The 17,789-nt window shown below is 43.6% G+C and overlaps 4 pseudogenes; all 4 read right to left on the bottom strand.

Annotated features, from left to right (window-relative positions):
- Gm3433 (predicted gene 3433) lies at positions 687-7,007 on the bottom strand (annotated as a pseudogene).
- On the bottom strand, positions 4,818-7,025 carry Gm16530 (predicted gene, 16530; annotated as a pseudogene).
- Positions 14,966-16,125, bottom strand: Gm8342 (predicted gene 8342; annotated as a pseudogene).
- On the bottom strand, positions 16,352-17,502 carry Gm18267 (predicted gene, 18267; annotated as a pseudogene).

Genomic DNA, 17,789 nt, shown 5'->3' with positions numbered 1-17,789 from the left:
TGTATTGAAATCATCAAATTTTTACAAAAAATTAAGTCACTGACTCCAAATGACCCCACTAACCCAGACAACAGTACAGCAAACATAATTATTTATCAAGCAATATCCATAAATTGTCTTCAACAGTTATGATGGGTGTTCATTTTATAAGACTGCTTTTGACCTATATTTGATAGTATAGCATAAGTACATGCAAGCATTACTCCAGATCAAGGGCATGGCTGAGTGTGTGACTTAAGATCACTGCTACACATTAGCTTGGGTTGTAAAAGCTGATGACATGGGAAACCTGAGGCAAGTAAAGATGGTCATTACATTGTTCTTGTTTGTGTGTTTCTTTGGGGTGTGTGTGTGTGTGTGTGTGTGTGCTGTGTTGTGTTAAGAAAGGGTTTCTCTGTGTAGCTTTGGCTGTAGACCGGGTTGGCCTCAAGCCTACATCTGCCTCTATAGTGCTGGGATTAAAGCCATGTACCACTACCACCCAAGTGTTACATTTTTCTCTTAAAGGCAAATTAAACAAATCCTGAGTATAGAGTAGGATAGAGATTTAAGTATAACAGGACCTCAACATGTGTTATTCACTCTGTCTTTAAGATACAGCAAAAGTTCCTGTCTCTCAGAATGTAAAAGATATTTTCATAATATTGAATCAGCAAAGGGATGCACTTAAAATGTCCACATTTGGGTGCAGATCTCAAACAGTTTTATTTAAGACGTGACATTTTCTATGCCTGGCTCAATGCTTACAGAACACATCATTCTTTTTTTTCCCCTGTAAATGTGGTCAATATCCAAAGATCTGGAGTGTCCAGGAAATTACTGTAGCAGCTCAACTGCCTGGAACTTGGTGGATTGGGGTCCAACGAAAATATTTCTCCAGAAGAATACTATATCTCTACTTAGATTTCCTTAAGCAACTTGTTTCTTATTGGGTCCTAAAGCACCACCCTAGGGGAGCTCCCCCAAGAGAGAAGCCCAGGGCCCCGGGTATTCTGCCTCATATGTCACCAACAACTGAGTAGTCTAGTCCCCCCATTTTCTGATGCTGCTAATCCTACAGCGCAGTACGATTTCCATCCAATCGGCAGATAATCTCGTCACACTTGACAAGACTCCTCGCATCTCCTCAGTGATGTTGCCTAAAGTTCTCTTATCTTCAACTCTTGTTTTCACATGGAATACACGGGGTGCCAGTGGACTCTTGGAACTTTGATTCTCATGTAGAGCACTGGGTGCCTCAGTCACCTGGCCCATTGAGGTCACTGTCGCTGGTGAAGGTAATCTGGTCCTTGTTCCTGTATTGTGCTCTGCAACAGAGGGTGTCGAGAAGAACTTGAATCTGAGACACGCCACAGGGTGTAGGAGGTACACCTACCTATGGGTTCCATCTTCTCCAACAGGTTCCTACCCTTGGCCATGCCTCATTCCCCTTCATAGGCCAGGATGTGCACGTGCAGCTGGTTATCAGAAACGATGGTGGTGGTCTGTGTCTACTGGAAACAGTGGAGTTGTGCTTTGTGAAGATAGCCCTGACTCCACCATAAGGTTCAATACCCAGTGAAAGAGCAATGTCTTCCAAGAAGAAGAAATAGTGAACATTTTCTGTCTTATCCGAAATTATCCAAATATATATACATATTTACATATATATCTACATATACATACATATCTACATATCTATATCTATATATCTATATATCTATATCTATATCTATCTATCTATCTATCTATATATGTAAGACTAGAGGACAAAGGGAGATAGGACAGCAGCCGCCATTGAAATCCAGATGATCGCAAGTACACACTTCAACAACCTCTATTCTACCAAATTGGAAAAACTAAATGAACTGCATAAATTCCTAAATACATATAACCTCCTAAGGTTGAACTAAGATGACATTTTAAAATCTTTAAATGGATAGGCAATGAGGTTGAAGCAGCAATCTTAAAACTTCCTAACCAAAAGGAAAAAAAAGGCCCACGTTATAATTGACTCAAAGTTTTACCAGACTTTAGTAAAAGAACTACAACCAGTGTTTCTCAAACTATTCTATAAAGTATTGGCAAAACCAGCATTACACACACAAAAACAAAAAGAAAATTATAAACAAATGTCCCTGGTGAATATAGATACAAAAAATTCAATAAAACACTTGTAAACTGAATTCAAGAACACACAATAAAGACCATTTGACTATAGTCTAAAATCATGACAGTTTCATGACAGACACTGAGGTTGTTTAACATATACAAATCAATAATTATAAATGTACTTAAAGACAGAAGGCATATTGAAATAAATATTTGCCAAACCACTTTTTTTCAAAGTCCAAACTTCTCTCCTTGTGATAAAAGCCATAGAAAGTCTAAGGATATAGTGAACATATATTTACATACTAAAGTGATGTACAACCAAGCCTATAGCCAACATCATGCCAAATTTGGGGAAAAAACCCTATGATGCAGTCCCACTAAAATCAGAAGCAAAATAAAAATATCCAACTCTCTCTACTCCTTTTCAAGGTTTTGCTTAAAGGTTTACCTAAATAATACAAGAGAGAAACAAAAAAAAAACAAAAAACAAAAAAAATCACACACACACATAGAAAAGTAAATTCAAGTATTCTTATTTGCAAATGATATAATTCTATACATTAAAGACCCTGACTCCACTAGAGAACTCATCCAGTTGAAAAACATTTTCAACATAGCAACAAGATGCGTTATTAGAAGAACTTAGTTATTAACAAAACTTAAATAGTAGTCTTCCTATAGACCAAGGACAAGTATACTGAAAATGAAATGACAGAAATGATCCTATTTACAGTTTCTTAAACTTAAAAAACACAACAAGGAATAAAACCAATAAAGGTAATAAAAGACATGTAGAATAAAAACTTGGGAAACACTGAAGAAGGAAGTAGAGAAAAACAATAGAACATAGAAAGACCTCCCATGTTCATGGATGGACAAAATATTGTAAGTAATGGTCGGCCTACCTAATAAAATACACAGGTTCAGTGCAGTCTCAAAACTGCAATGCTATTCTTTACAGAAACAGAAAAATCTAAAAATTCATGTGTAGACACAAAATATCATGGGCAAAAAGAATAGTGCTGGAGTTGTTAACATACCTGTAGTACACTACAGAGCCATATTGATCCAAACAGCATGGTACTAGCACAGAAACAAGCAGCAGCTCAATAAAATAGAATAGAGAATTCAGATATAAACCCATGAAACTAAAGTTATATTTTAAAAGAGTACCCAGATATAAGTCCACACTCCTATAGACACTAGATATTTCACAATACCAACAATGCATATTGAAGAGACAGCATCTATGACACATAATGTCTGAATTGGATAGCTATGCATAGATGGATGAAGCTTGATCTGTACCTCTCAGCATACATCCTTATATCATAGGTTCAGGTCTCCTTCCCTGTTTCATACAAACCAACATTAGAATTTAAGATATAATAAGAGTCTATCTCAGTATGCCTTTAACTCTCATCTTGAACATTTTTTATGAAATACTTTTTCTTAAACACGCCCACTGTTATTGAAAGAGCAAGGAAGGCCGAGCTGCCCACCTGTTAGAAAACTGAAGGAGCTTGGATAGGGAGGATGTGTAGCGGATAAGGGAAGCAAAGGCCAGGGGAAGAAAGACCACAAAGGGTGATGACAAACAAGCTTCTTCAATAAGATGAAGCACTAACATGTGTTTTAAAGACATCCTGATAGTAAAGGATATATGCTATGGGGACTAAGCAAGGCAGAGGTGGGGAAGAAAGCTGACTCGGGACACCCTGCAAGGGTACAAGATACAGTAATTAAACCATGTTAATAGTACTTCCAGGTTACAGATACATGAGAAAATGAAAGTAAGAAACATCCATCTGCCTCAGGTTTTTCTGGGTCTTGGTAGGAGTGGTGGGAGGGAGCAGAGATCCTCACAGAGCAGGATGCAGAGAAAGTGTCTACTCTCTCTAGGCTCCTCCTCTGTTAAGTACATCGCCATCTCTGGAATGAAATATTTCAGCACAGCCCCATTGGTTCTGAGCCTCTAGAGAGAAAAGCAAAGCCTTTATAAACTGTAGGCAGGGGGATGCGGGTGTGTGTGTGTGTGGGGGGGAGTGCCATTCCTTCCAGGAAGATGCATGGTCTCTATGAGGTCATCACATTTAGAAGAAATGAGTACCTTCAAGGCAAGGGTGCCTGCTCCTTCTGTGGCATCCAAAAGTGTGGTGGCCATGGGCAAATGGTGTCATTCTGAGATGCCTGACAAACAGCTGCTGTGCCTGTGGTACTCCGAAGCCCACCTTGCCCTCAAGGGCTGGCCCGGCCTTTAGCCCGGCCTTCTTATTGCATCAGTATTCACGCCTACTCATACATCATAGATTGCATAGCACTTTATTTGCGTTAAACCATTCCTATATTTTATTTGCATAATCTTTATTATACAAAATAAGATTCTATGTTACACATTCATACTTCCCCTAAGGGTGCAGTCCTATTCTTTAACTTTCCTGTTGGCGACCTGCAATGATCCATGCCTCAAATGCAGCATCTACTCAATGGGCAAAAGCTGATGCAGCCAATTCTAGAAAGCTCTATATGTTCTGCCCACAGGAGGCACTTGGCATTATTTGAACAAGTGCTGGTGGGGACAAAATGACAACATGTCATCACAGTCACCAGTGATATCCTCTGCCAGCACAACCAACCCTCCGAGTGGAGACACGCCAACTTGGTGGAATGATACCCCAGGCCTCTGATCATCCTGGTCTTTGGTCTGGCCTCGGCCAGGGCCTTAGGGGATCTCTGTATCCATAGTATAAATCTGAATGAGAACAGATACAATACTGTCAAAGATTGGCTTGGTAAGGTCATCACTAAATACCTGCCACTAAGGCTTCTCAGCCTCACCCTCTGCAGGCACCTCGACTCCATAGACCTGCAGGGCCAGGTAGAGCACAGCCACAGCTAGGTGCTGAGCCTGGAAGCAAAGGCATAGTCCCCCATGGTAGCTATCTCGTAGCAGAGCCCAAGCTGTAACTGAGATGGAGGTGCATTGGTAGCTGTAACGATTTAGCCAGTTCTTGGGGGAAATCAAGTAGTGCAGCGGGTACTTGTGTGGATACTGGAAAGAGACTTGGAAGCACAGAACTCGTAGCATAAGAAGCTCACATTGTACAATGCTGTCTCGCAGCTCCCAGAAGCGGGAATCCAGCTCCAACGGCTCACTGCCCGGATTAAAGAACCTGTGCAAAACGTTGATGATGTCACGAGGACGCAACTGTTGCTCCTCTACTTTGCAGGCCAAGTAAATGGAAGACATGGCGACCAGGTAGAGGTCATATGCATCCAGGTTGATCTTGCAGAAAAACTTATAGTAAATGGTGCACGCAGTAGCAATGGGGATGGACTGCATGCCTAGCTTGACGCCTGCCTCCATGATGAACCGGGTTACTTGAAAGTACACCCTCGCCTCGGGAGCCGGCCTCTCCTAGGCTCGCTGCACCTCCTTCAACCTTTCGCAGCTGTCTGTTCCAACAGCCTCCATAAGGCCCACGATTGCATGGCACTTAAGTAATACTTCATTTTCTAAGAAATTCATCCTGTACTTTGCAGCACTAGGATATTTTGACACCTGTGAATCATAACTATGATCCCAAACTCTAAGAACTATTGGAGTTCCCTGACCTGTGTGGTCCCAGCCCTCCGCCTTTGGCCTCGACTTAGGCTTTATGTTGTTTCTTTCCGGGGGCTCTGATGAATGCCCTGAGGAGACGGATGTACATGTGAGACATAACTATGGCCCCGAACTGTAAGAATTACTGGAGTTTCCTGGACCATGTTGTCCCAGCCTTCCACCTTTGGCCACGACTTAGGTTTTATGTTGTTTCTTTCCGGAGCGCCCTGATGAAGGTCCTGAGGAGATGGTTGTATTTGATCTCTGCTGAGGAAGACTGACTTTTGTAGGCAGAGTCCTCTGTCATGAGGTTTGGAGGACATCTCTGTGCCCTGCATCCTCCTCCTCCTCTTGAGGGGCTCCGGCTTGGCTTCTGCCTGCAAGGAAGTTACTTCCAACCGTTGAGAAGACTGTGCCTTCTTTCCTTTGGAGACTTGGGTGGCTTTCAGTCCCTCTTGGCCTGAAGACATTGGCTTCTACCCCTCTCCAGAACACTGCTCTCCGACTACAAGGGGACAAGCTATCTGGTCTGAATGCCTACAATAGGGCTTGAACTTCTTGCCCTGGGAAAAGGTGTTTTCTTCTAGGGCAAGACTTTCACAGTACCGGAAAGGTTCTTGTGACTGTAGGAGTCCTGTGTTGTCTCCCCCTAGATGTCCCCTCCTACACTCCTCCAGGCTCATTGGTTGCTGTTTCGGATGTTTCTTGCAGGGGTGTGTGTTGTTCATAAACACCTCTTGCTTGGGGAGATGTCTGACGTCTATTAGATATGAGGCTTTTTCTGTTTGCTTTCTAGCCTTGTTAAGCAACTCCATTGTCCACTTCTTCCCTTGGGCCTCCTTTGCTGTTGCCTTGGGGCTATTCTTTGGCAAGCCACTGGGCCCAACTAATGTCTGCCTGTCCTCAGGGCCTTCCACCACAGATTTGCCCTGAAAGATTCTTTTGAAGACTATAGTCAAGCTTGGATTAGGGTCAGGGGCATGGTCCTTGCCCCCACTCCTTATAAGGCATGGAAGATGGCCTGGCTTCCTCTTGCCATGAGCAGTGCTAGGCAGCTCTGCCAGGCTATGCTGAGGCTGATGATCACCCAGATCCGGTCTACTTCCTGGGATGACCCTGAGGTCATTAACCCCCTGGGTTACCAACCTCGACCCAGTGGCCTGTCTAGAGGTTTGTCCCCTTAATTGTTCATTAATGTCAATAAATCATATTGTCCTGACTTTCAGAAAGGTGGAATTCAGCCTTTCAGAACACATGTCCTCTTGCCCTAGGAGGCTTTACCCTTCTAAGTCCTACCCTGAAATCAATAAAACTCTTCTCTCTACTATCTATTTTAAGCTATCTATACTTCTATGTGTTTATTAATCTAACTATCTAGATGACTTTCACACACTCACACACACGTACACACTCACACAAATGTACACACTCACAAACACATGCTATCTCTTTTTCTCACTCTTCTCTCTCCCTCTCTCTTTCTCACACACACACAATCTCTCTCACAGACACTCCTCCTCTCTCTCTCTCTCCCTCCCTCTCTCTCTTTCCCTCCCTCTACCTCTCCCCACTCTCCCCCCTCTCCCCCTCTCCCTCCGCTCCCCCCTCTTGCCCCTCTCCTCCTTCTCGTCCCTCTAGTCCCACTTACCCCTCTCCCCCCCTCTCTCCCCCTCTCTCCTTCTCCCCCTCTCTCCCCACCTCCCCGTCCCCCTTTATCCCCACCTCCTCCTGTCCCCTTCTCTCCCCACCTCTCCCTGTCCCCTTCTCTCCCCACCTCTCCCTGACCCTCTCCCCACCTCTACCTCACCCTCTACCCCTCCCTGTCCCCTCCCCCTCCCCCCTCCCCCTCTATAATACAATTCCATTGCAAGCAGGAAGTATTGCTCCTCCAACCTCTAGCACCCAGCCTGTACTGTTTCTCCAGAGGTCTGAAGTGCCCTTTATACATCACAGTTCAGAATGTTGAGGCAGATCTGTCTCTGTATGATGTAATGGGCATGGCTAGAGGGAAGATGGCTGCCACTCAGGCTGAGCCCTAAGTATTCTGGTCTGAGGCTGCTGTTATTCCAAATGTTAAGAATGGCAACATCTAGGGAAACCAACCACAGATGGAAGGGCACGGGCATGTTAGGAGTGGGTGAGAGGTGGCCTGAAAAAGACAGTCAGGGACTAGGAGGAAAGGTCTCTAGAGACTTAGAGGGATGACTTCCTGGGACTTGCCATCCAGGTTCTGCCCCCATATTATCCACTTTCAGAGCTCCATATCAAGGAATAAAACAATACTCACATCAGAGAATCAAAAGGCCTGGCTTATTCTAGAATCAAATACAAAGTCCAGAAACACTGATTTTGGTTTTCTCAATTATCATATTCCAATAGTCATATTTCATAATGTTTTTATGGAAACAGAAAAAATGATCAGAAGTCAAGATACTCTTCAAACACATTGATGGAGAGGGCAGGTAGGCTGACTACAGAAAAACAGAGGAATCTCTGCCCTAGACCTTGGTATGTGTATGATATTAGTTTCAGAGTTAGAGGAAGCCAGTTACCTACTAAGTTAATCACTATGAAAATTCACAAGAATCTTTCTCCAGGCACACAGTTGGGCAAGGAATGGTTAATGAGAGGCTAAAGGTAGCCCCCAAAATAAACTGTAATTAGGTTCTGGTTCTGCTGTCAGGGTGGTTCTGATGAAGGTCCTGTTCCCCAATTGGTTCTTGATCTATCAGTAAAGATGCTATGGGCCAATAACTGGGCAGAAGGAAGATGCAAGACTTCTGGATCGACACAGGTAACCTAGCAGACCCAGGGAGAGGGGAAAGGAGATTTTCAACCTTCTTCAGAGGGGCCATGTGAGATCTCAGATGGAGTGGCCACACACCGCTTCTCCATGAGGGAGGTTGGGGTGTCCAGCTAGGACTAAAAGTAACAAGCTAGGGCAGGTTGAGAGGGATAAGCTAAGAGTGTTGGGAAGGGCACACTAGCCACGGTAGATTGGAGGTGCCTAGCAATTGAGCCAATAAGGCATATTGAAACTGATGAACATGTGTGTGTCTGTATTCTTCATCTCTGGATCCAGTACACTTTGGCAAGGGGCTGGTAGCATGGTTCTGTTCCCAAAGCGTGCATTAAAGCAGAGTAGCAAAAGCTACACTCTACATCCTGCAACACTTCAACATCCCCACTGCTAAAGAGTCAGTCAGGTTCTGTGTAAGCTAGCTTTGTTCCAGAGCTTTCTATTAAACCCCAGTCCCTACACTGGGTCAATGAAGACTACAGTCTTCACTATGTGCCTTGCCTCAGGACACACCCAGTATACCTGAACATACTATGCTAAAACTGTCTTGCTGATGAAATTCCCAGCTTCTTTAAGGATCTGATCACTGTGGGGATTGATATAGTGCAAAGACAGAAGCAAGTGATGAGCCACCCAGGCTTTATCCTGCTAAGTGCACTGAGGGTATAGCAGAAATGCATTCATTCATGCCAACTTTCATGAAGGTATTAGTAGAGAAGAGAAGAGAGAGACTCAGACACATATATGTAAACTCAGTAAAGAAGGCCTTCTGTAGAGGGTTTCTTCCATGGCCATCGGCTAATCAGGTGAGAAAGAACATGACATTTACAAACAAGGGGAGGAATATTCTTGGGGCTCCATGTTTAGGAGCTGCCAGTTCACTGTAGCAGGCCTAAGTAATGAGAGGAAGAAGCTCACACCTTGTAGCCAGGGGAAGAAAAAAAAAAGGCTAATGCCTCTTCCCCAGGCAACACTTTCAAATCTGTATTCACCAGGATTCTCCAGAGAAACAGAACTGATAGATTGATGTAAGTTAGAAAGTGTACTTATTAGCTTGTCATACAGTGCAACAATGGCTGGCTGAAAGCTGGGAAGGCTTAGAACACAGTAGTTGCTCAGTTCATGGAGTGGGGTTCCTTGGGGGATTTCAATCTGGTACTGTAGGTCTAGAGAGTCCCTGGGAAGCCAATGGTCTTCAGTCCAAACTGAAAGACCAGGAATCTGGAGCCCAATCTCAGCAGAAAACGTCAGACTAAAGCACCAACAGAGTAAGATCACTGGCCAACAAGAGGGGGAGGTGGTCAGAAAAAGGTAAAGATTTTTCCCTCCAACCTCCTTATAACCAGGTACCTCCACCCGGGGCCTCTGGGAGAGGTCTTCCCTGTTCAGCGGGCTTCTCCAGAAACTACCTAAAGCATCCTCGCCCGACAAGCTTCTCAGTTGCTTGATTCCAGATCCAATCAACTTGATAACCAAGACTACACATCTCATCATCCTATAGGCTGAAGTGTAAATTGATTCAGGAAGCAAAGGCTGACTGCAGATCTCACCCTCAGGAACAAAGCATCACGGAGCACAGCTTTCACATTTTTCTCTAGTTCTCTTCTTTTCAACTCCAGCCATAGGTTAGGATGCTAAATAGTCTGGCCCCTTCTAGGTAAATGATGCTCAGAGCAGATGAGCCGGGAGTTTATGGCAAACACAGGAAGGATGCGATCACTAAAACAGATTCAAGAAAAATTCTTGTGGGACTTCCAAGTACATGGTCATCTGAGCTGCCTCATTTTTTTATTCCAAACCTTCTTAGACTTTCATCAACAATGTACTTGCCATTTTATTGTTCACATGATGTGTTGTAGGGAATGGTTAAAATTCTGTGTCCTGCCATCAGGATAGACTCCCTGCCCTGTGCTCATATTTTCATAGCCATGGTTACAAGTCAAGAGCTGGACCTAGTAAATTGGGAGAAGTGATCTCTAAATCTGTCACATGACTAATTCCCACAGTTTCCTCTTCGATCAACACTCACACAAATGTCCACCTCTTTGGCTTCAGGTTATGTGAGCACCTCCTTTTATAAGCCTTTTGCTATAGTTCTATTTTGTGATGAATTGCATACATGTAATGGGAGATGGTCCATAAGTCTCCTGATCAACCTGACCCACAGCACCCGAAGCAGGGTGAGTACCTTGATGAAGGGTGATACAGTTACTTTCCTATCTAGAAATGAGGGCAATCTTTGCCTTTCTCTGAGTGTCTACCTGTCAACTTAGTGTGTAGTTCGATTTCTATAGTCTCTCCATTGGAGTTCCAGAGATTAACAGCAGTGGGAACATCTACACCATAAGGCACTGCTGCCTCCAGAGAAAAGAACTGACTCATCCACAGAAAGCACAGATGCAGCCTACATAGCACCCAGCTGCAACTCAGACCTGCAGAGATGAGCAGAGAGCCTGCTCGAGATGGCTCTTGAGGTCCATCAAGGGGCTAGCTGGGAGTGGTAACCAAGAGATAGACAGCTACAAATGGCTATCTCCATGTGTCAGAATAGCAGGCAAGAATGTGAGCCACACAATAAGTATTCTGGCTGCCTGTCACGTGTGTGGCCACTCTAACTTCCCAGAACTGATAGTTTAACAGTCAATAAAAGTCAATATGGTAAATACAGAGTTGAAGTTCCCATCCTTAAAATATGTGGCATTTAAATACACTGCTCCACAGTCTGGTCTGGGCTAACTAAATAACAAAAAGCAGAGAACACTAGAAATGGACACTGTTGATATCCTGCTGTGCTGTTTGCTGTTTCTATTTCCTACCCTCTTTCCTAAAATATGTGTCAGAAAGCTGCTGGTGGCTATGGTCACAGTGAGTGATATGCACACATCATGATGACATAAAGAAACCCATTATTTTGTAAGATAGACAGAGATGGATAGGTAGATAGATAGATAGATAGATAGATAGATAGATAGATAGATAGATAGATAGATAGATAGATAGATAGATAGATAGGCAGGCTGGCAGGCAGGCAGGCAGGTAGACAGGCAGACAGACAGATTTTTTTTGGATACAGGGTTTTTCTGTGCAGCCTTAGCTGTCCTAGAATCTTCTCTGTAGACCAGGCTGGCCTCGAACTTACAGAGACACATCTCCCTCGGTGTCCTGAGTGCATGTGCCACCAGGCCCAACTCAATATATTTTAGTACAAAGAAATCTTCTGTATTCCTCCAGCCATCATCATGTTTGTTAAATGCATAAATCTACCATCTCTTCAGCCAACTGCAAATCTGTTTTCATCAGGTCTATAAAGCTGGATAGTTGCTTGTCATTTGAACTATAAAATGTCACCTGTGTGGAGACCTCCCCTTAGTACACCAGCTACAGGTCCCAGGCTGTGAACCCAGGGATACTGTATTGACACTTATCAAAGGAATTTCCATATCCTCCTTTGAGCGCTGTGTCAAGATTTTACCTTTTAGTGTAGCTTTTTAGATAACGTGTTTGACAGGAAAGGCATGCAATTTTCTCTGTTGCTCTAGGGTCCAAGGGTACTGTCCTCTGTGTTGAGCTTAGGATCATTTCCATAGCTCTGTATTGCTCTTTCAGATGGGATCCACTCTCCAAATACATCTAGAGCCAGCATGAAGTCAGAGATTATCGGATGTCAGCAAATTTTCCCTTTACAGGAAGAGCTATATGTTTCATCTTGATGACATTACTGAAATGGAAATTCTTGTATCATTCTTATATTGAAAGCAGTTTTGTTTGTTGGGTTGTGGGGGCAGGGGCTTGGGTGACAGAGTCTTTTTTCCCTCAGATTCTAACTCACCTTACACACATGGTAGATTATTTCCTAGGGTTAGCTACAACCAACATAGTAACTGCACTAAAGCAATCTGGGAGAAATTATCATTGAAGTAAGATATCCCCTCTCTGAAAGCAATATACTTTTAGCATATTAATTCTCAGTGTTTGTCCCAAGTAAGCATTTTAACCAACAATCATGGTATGATTTGCATTTTGCTTTTTTTTTTCCTCTAATGGATCATGGCTCTTCAGTTCTCACCAATGTCCATATGTTGTTTAGGGCAAAAACAAAGTAAAAAAAAAATCTGTTCATTCATATTACCACGTTTTCCTCTTAACCTTAATGATTTCTGTTGGGCTGATTTTGTATCATTTCATTATTATTTTTAATTAATTTTTTTAGGATTTCGCATGTAAGGATTGTATTTACTTCACTACAACCAACCACCCCCCCACGCCTCTTCTCCCTCTAATTCTTCCCATGGTTCAAATGCAGAGCATCTTTCTCTTTAATAATAATTGTTAGGTAGGCATATATGGCTGACCTCTTGGGATTGGCTAACCTGCCAGCAGTCTTGTCCCTGTTAAAAAAAAAAAACTTCTCCCTCTTTCAGCAACCATGAATTGCCTGTAGCTCTTCTTTCTAGGGTAATGCCTTGTGAGATTTCACACACACACACAAGATGCAGCCCAACTAAACTCAGGAGCAAAATAAAAATATACAACTCTCTCTACTCCTTTTCAAGGTTTTGATTAAAGCCTTACCTAAATAATATAAGAGAAAAACAAAAAACCAAAAAAATGACACATAGAAAAATAAAGTCAAGTATTCCTATTTGCAAATGATATAATTCTATATATTAAAGACCCTGACTCCACTAGAGAACTCATCCAGTTGAAAATCATATTCAACATAGCAACAAGACCCGTTATTAACAGAACTTAAAAAGTAGTCTTCCTATAGACCAAGGGCAAGTATACTGAAAATGAAATGACAGAAACGATCCTATTTACAGTTGCTTAAAAAACACAACATGGAATAAAACCAAAAAACGTAATAATAGATCCGTAGAATAAAAACTTGGGAAACACTGAAGGAAATAGAGAAAAATAATAGAACATAGAAAGACCTCCCATGTTCATGGATGGACAAAGTATTTTAAGTAATGTTCGGCCTACCTAATAAAATACACAGGTACAATTCAGTCTACCAAATAAAACACTCAGGTTCAGTGCAGTCTCAAAACTGCAATGCTATTCTTCACAAAAACAGAAAATCCTAAAAATTCACGTGTAGACACAAAATATCCCACAGACCAGATAAATCATGGGCAAAAAGAATAGTGCTAAAGTTGTTAACATACCTGTAGTTATGTTATCACAGAGCCATAGTGATCCAAACAGCATGGTACTAGCACAGAAACAGGCAGCAGCTCAATAGAATAGGATAGAGGATTCAGATATAAACCCATGAAACTAAAGTCATATTTTAAGAGGACCCAGATATAAGCCCACACTCCTATAGCCACCAGATTTTTCACAATGATGCCAACAATGCATATTGAAGAGACAGCATCTATGACACATAATGTCTGAATTGGATAGCTATGCATAGATGGATGAACCTTGATCTGTACCTCTCAGCATACATCCTTATATCATGGGTTCAGGTCTCCTTCCCTGTTTCATGCAAACCAACATTAGAATTTAAGATATAATAAGAGTCTATCTCAATATGCCTTTAACTCTCATCTTGAACATTTTTTATGAAATAAAAACTTTGTCTTAAACATGCCCACTGTTATTGAAAGAGCAAGGAAGAGAAGTTGCCCACCTGTTAGAAAACTGAAGGAGCTTGGATGAGGAGGATGTGTAGCAGATGATGGATGCAAAGGCCAGGGGAAGAAAGATCACAAAGGGTGATGACAAACAAGCTTCCTCAATAAGATGAAGCACTAACATGTGTTTTAAAGACATCCTGATAGTAAAGGAGATATGCTATGGGAACTGAGCAAGGAAGAGGTGGGGACGAAAGCTGACTCCGGACACCCTGCAAGGGTACAAGATACCGTAATTAGCCATGTTAATAGTACTTCCAGGTTACAGATACATGAGAAAATGAAAGTAAGAAACATCCATCTGCCTCAGTTTTCTCTGGGTCTTGGTAGGAGTGGTGAGAGGGAGCAGAGATGCTCACCAAGCAGGATGCAGAGAAAGTGTCTAAAGTATCTAGGCTTGTCCTCTGTTCACTTAAGTACATCACCCATCTCTGGAATGAAATATTTCAGCACAGCCCCATTGGTTCTGAGCCTGTACAGAGAAAAGCAAAGCCTTTGTAAACTGTTAGCAGGGGGATACGGGGGGCGGGAAAGGGGGTGCCATTCCTTCCCAGAAGCTGCATGGTCTCTATGAAGTCACCACATTTAGAAGAAATGAGTACCTTCAAGGCAAGGGTGCCTGTTTTTTATTGTGGCATCCTAAAATGTGGTGTCCACGGGCAGATGGTGTCATTCTGAGATCCCGGACAAAAAGCTGCTGTGCCTGTGGTCCTTCCAAGCCCACCTTGCCCTCAAGGGCTGGCCAGGCCTTTAGCCCCACCTTATTATCACATCAGTATTCAAGCCTACTCACACAATGTAGATTGCACTGTACTTTTTTTGGCGATAAACCTTTCCTATATTTTATTTGCATAATCTTTATTATACAAAATAAGATTCTATGTTACACATTCATACTTCCCCTAAGGGTGCAGTCCTATTCTTTAACTTTCCTGTTGGCGACCTGCAATGATCCATGCCTCAAATGCAGCATCTACTCAATGGGCAAAAGCTGATGCAGCCAATTCTAGAAAGCTCTATATGTCCTGCCCACATGGAGGCTCTTGGCATTATTTGAACAAGGGCTGCTGGGGACAAAATGACAGCATGTCATTGCAGTCACCAGTGACATCCTCTGCCAGCACAACCAGTCCTCCGAGTGGAGACATGCCAACTTGGTGGAACAATACCCCAGGCCTCTGATCATCCTGGTCTTTGGTCTGGCCTCAGCCAGGGCCTTAGGGGATCTCTGTATCCATAGTATAAATCTGAATGAGATCAGACACAATACTGTCAACGATTGGCTTGGTAAGGTCATCACTAAATACCTGCCACTAAGGCTTCTCGGCCTCACCCTCTGCAGGCAACTCAACTCCGTAGACCTGCAGGGCCAGGTAGAGCACAGCCAGGGCTAGGTGCTGAGCCTGTTAAGAAAAGGCATAGCCCCCCCCCATGGTAGCTATCTCATAGCAGAGCCCAAGCTGTAACTGAGATGGGGGTGCATTGCCAGCTGTAATGATTCAGCCAGTTCTTGAGGGAAATCAAGTAGTGCAGCGGGTACTTGTGTGGATACTGGAAAGAGACTTGGAAGCACAGAACTCGTAGCATAAGAAGCTCACATTGTACAATGCTGTCTCGCAGCTCCCAGAAGCGGGAATCCAGCTCCAACGGCTCACTGCCCGGATTAAAGAACCTGTGCAAAACGTTGATGATGTCACGAGGACGCAACTGTTGCTCCTTTACTTTGCAGGCCAAGTAAATGGAAGACATGGCGACCAGGTAGAGGTCATATGCATCCAGGTTGATCTTGCAGAAGAACTTACAGTAAATGGTGCACGCGGTAGCAATGGGGATTGACTGCATGCCTAGCTTGACGCCTGCCTCCATGATGAACCGGGTTACTTGGAAGTACACCCTCGCCTCGGGAGCCGGCCTCTCCTAGGCTCGCTGCACCTCCTTCAACCTTTCGCAGCTGTCTGTTCCAACAGCCTCCATAAGGCCCACAATTGCATGGCACTTATAATACTTCATTTTCTAAGAAATTCATCCTGTACTTTGCAGCACTAGGATATTTTGGCACCTGTGAATCATAACTGTGATCCCGAACTCTAAGAACTACTGGAGTTCCCTGACCTGTGTGGTCCCAGCCTTCAGCCTTTGGCCTCGACTTAGGTTTTATGTTGTTTCTTTCCGGGGGCTCGGATGAATGCCCTGAGGAGACGGATATACATGTGAGACATAACTATGGCCCCAAACTGTAAGAATTACTGGAGTTTCCTGGACCATGTTGTCCCAGCCTTCTGCCTTTGGCCACGAATTAGGTGTTATGTTGTTTCTTTCCGGAGCTCCCTGATGAAGGTCCTGAGGAGATGATTGTACTTGCTCTCTGCTGAGGAAGACTGACTTTTGTAGACAGAGTCCTCTGTCATGAGGTTTGGAGGACATCTCTGTGCCCTGCATCATCCTCCTTGTCTTGAGGGGCTCCGGCTTGGCTTCTGCCTGCAAGGAAGTTACTTCCAACCGTTGAGAAGACTGTGCCTTCTTTCCTTTGGAGACTTGGGTGGCTTTCAGTCCCTCTTGGCCTGAAGACACTGGCTTCTGCCCTTCTCCAGGCCCCTGCTCTCCAACTAATAGGGGACACGCTATCTGGTCTGAATGCCTACAATAGGGCTTGATCTTCTTGCCCTGGGAAAAGGTGTTTTCTTCTAATGCAAGACTTTCGCAGCACTAGAAAGGTTCTTGTGACTGTAGGAGTCCTGTGTTGTCTCTCCCTAGATGTCCCTTCCTACACTCCTCCAGGCTCGTTAGTTGCTGTTTCAGATGGGATGTTTTTTGCATGGGTGTGTGTTCATAAGCACCTCTTGCTTTGGGAGCTGTCTGATGTCTATTAGATTTGAGGCTTTTTCTGTTTGCTTTCTAGCCTTGTTAAGCAACTCCATTGTCCACTTCTTCCCTTGGGCCTCCTTTGCTGTTGCCTTGGGGCTATTCTTTGGCAAACCACTGGGCCCAAAAAATGTCTGCCTGTCCTCTGGGCCTTCGACCACAGATTCACCCTGAAAGATTGTTTTGGAGACTATTGACAAGCTTGGATTAGGGTCAGAGGCATGGTCCTTGCCATCACTGCTTATAAGGCATGGAAGATGGCCTGGCTTCCTCTTGCCATGAGCAGTGCTAGGCAGCTCTGCCAGGCTATGCTGAGGCTGATGATCACCCAGATCTGGTCTACTTCCTGGGATGACCCTGAGGTCATTAACCCCCTGGGTTACCAAACTCGACCCAGTGACCAGTCCAGAGGTTTGTCCCCTTAATTGTTCGTTAATGGCGATAAATCGTAGTGTCCTGACTTTCAGAAAGGTGGAATTCAGCCTTTTGGAACACATGTCCTCTTCCCCTAGGAGGCTTTACCCTTCTAAGTCCTACCCTGAAATCAATAAATCTCTTCTATCTACTATCTATTTTACCCTATCTATCCTTCTATGTATCTATTAATCTAACTATCTAGATGACTTTCACACACTCACACACATGTACACACTCACACACATGTTATCTCTCTTAATCACAATTCTCTCTCTCTCTCTCTCTCTCTCTCTCTCTCTCTCTCTCTCTCACACACACACACAATCTCTCTCACAGACTCTCCCCTCCTCTCTCTTTCTCTCTTTCT

Source organism: Mus musculus, chromosome 8 (assembly GCF_000001635.26).
Source record: "Mus musculus strain C57BL/6J chromosome 8, GRCm38.p6 C57BL/6J".
In the NCBI taxonomy this organism is placed as follows: Eukaryota; Metazoa; Chordata; class Mammalia; order Rodentia; family Muridae; genus Mus; species Mus musculus.
The sequence above is the reverse complement of the archived record's forward strand: the minus strand, read 5'-3'. Positions and strand labels throughout refer to the sequence as shown.